This window comes from Morone saxatilis, unplaced genomic scaffold (assembly GCF_004916995.1).
Source record: "Morone saxatilis isolate NCDOM2014 unplaced genomic scaffold, NCSU_SB_2.0 Contig9, whole genome shotgun sequence".
Lineage (NCBI taxonomy): Eukaryota > Metazoa > Chordata > Actinopteri > Moronidae > Morone > Morone saxatilis.
In genome coordinates, this window is record NW_023340268.1 from 20,894,246 (window position 1) to 20,896,945 (window position 2,700).

Consider the following 2,700-nt stretch of genomic DNA (forward strand, 5'->3'; position numbering starts at 1 on the left):
AATACGAAATTTCAATAGAGAATATTTGAGTCAGATATTTAAAACCCCTGCTAAATGTAGCGAAAGAAAAAAATCATTTACTGAAAGAAAACTCAATATAATATAGAATACTAGCATTAACAACTAACCAAAAAACCAGGCCTATACAAATCTACCCTCCATTAAACAAACATATACCATTTATCAATATCTCAAACATAGATATTCAATATAAAATAGACATACAGTACCAGGATGACCTAAGATATAATAGATAAAAAGTCTTAATCTCAATACATACAATCAGACATATCGTGATATTACAAACACAAAACACCAAACCGAGAATTTAATAGCACAATAATAAATCTGGGGTATGGACTATACTAGCATAATAATCATAAAATTATTTATTATCTAACATAGATTCTAAAGGAAGTGCCTTGAAAATAGAAAAACATTCAATAATGAAGATATATACATACTCCACCTCAGTGCTATCAGTACTATCAGATACACACCACTATCTTGCTTTTTTAACCCCGTCTGGTATACCATACTGAGTTATTATAAATATAAATTCCACAATCCGCACACATCATTACAAATGATATACCCATATAAATTAGGGACATATTATTCATTACTTTTATTAGATCCATACATTATAACAAAACTGCATACATCTCTAAAAAATCTGTAACAATTAACTGTTCACCATATTTCATAAGATTTATCATGAATAATTCATTTCCCTATCTATTTCTGCTGAACATACAACAACAATATGTGAGAATCGATGCAGATATTATCACTACAAATTGTTGAAAGCCAAATTCTTTGAAAGCATCTATGCAATCAAAATATCGGTGGATTATACCTCGTGCATATCTTTTCAATATCTTAGACAAAAATAACCACTCCGACTGATCTACCTACTTGACCAATAAAAAAAGGACATAACATAATATAATTTTAAATACACATAGATATATCTTCTGAATTCCACCAGAAATACCTCAATATTATACCAATATCACACTTTTCAATATTAGCATGTATGCTCGCAAATACGGGAAAGTAAAAAGAGATAATATCACTAGCGCGTGTCGTAGCCGTGTGTCGTGGGGGCTGCGCAAGTGGCCGCAGACAGAGTAGAATAAATAAGGGCCACTCCTATGCTGATAATACATCGTCCCCCAAAGCCCTGATTGGTCATATTATGTCAACTTGATTATTTGAGCATCATCATCATATATTGGACATGTGTAAAGCAATATTAATCTGCGATTGGAAATCACGTGGACTATGACCGAATACTGATAGTGTTGTGTGTCAGTGTGCTCGTGAATATACGCTGTTTGTGTGTCGTGTGGTAGTGTCGAGTGGATGATACTGCCTCGTAAGTCAGTGTCCGTCAGTCGTGGGGGGGGTTAGTAGAGGTAGGAGGGTCACCATGGGGTTCGTTGCATATATGTACATAGAACCACAGGAGAAAGAGCAGCGAAGCAGGGAGAGAACGCATTCTTTCTCTGGAGGATTTACACACACACCACAGTACTCCAACTCTCCTCACACACACACACACAGCACACAGCACGAGAGAGAGACTGTGTGTGTGTGTAATCCTCCAGAGAAAGAATGCGTCCTCCCTGCTTCCTGCTCTCTCCTTGCACAATATGCAGAACCCCATTGACCCTCCTACCTCTACTAACCCCCACACTACACACACACACATATTCGGTCAAGTCCACGTGATTTCCAATCGCAGATAAATCACACATGTCCAATAAGATGAGGAGCCAAAACAATTGACAAAATGACCAATCAGGGCTTTGGACGATACAGCATTAGTAGCCTATATCACCCCGCCCACTGCCACCCTCCACACACACACACACACGCTAAAACTCCTTACTCCGTATTTTGCAGCAACAGCTAAATTAAAGTTGATATTTTTTATAAATCGAATTCAGAAGGAACTATGTGTATAAATAAAGTATGCCTTTATGTCAATATAAACGGATGTATCTAATATTGAAAAAACACATATAATCCACCGAATTTATTTGCAAATGTTTCAAAATGAATTTGCTTCAACATTTGTAGTGAAATCTGCACATTCTCACAATTTGATTCAGCAGAAATAAAGGGAAAGAACAAAAACTAGAAATGAACAGTGTAATTTTACAGATTTTAGAGAGACAGTTTGTTAAATGAGATTGTAAAAAGTAAGAAATAGCCTAATAATGGGAACATTTGATGGTGCGATGGGAAATAAAATAACTCAGAGGAACCAACTGTTTAAAAAAGCAAGATTTTACAATACTGAAGCACTGAGAGTTTTATGAATCTCATATGAAGTTCATTTCAAGCACTTTGTTAAATCAGTTATATAAAAATAATTAATATTAGCAGTATAGTCCAACCCCAGAAATGGCAAAATTCTCTGTTTTTGATATCACATTCTATTAATTGAATAATGATTACATACTAGGTCACCTGGTACTGTATGCCATATATACATTTTGAGAATGATAAGGTAAGTATGGGGGGAATGTATAGGCCTTAATATGTAACATATTAAGATATTTTCAGTAAATGATCTGCACAGTTACAGGGGTTTTTAAAACTGACCAAATAGCATTAAAGTCATCCATAATTTACATCTTTAAGGTGAAAAGTTAGGGATGGCTTTTTGGTATCTAGTCAGTTTTAAAA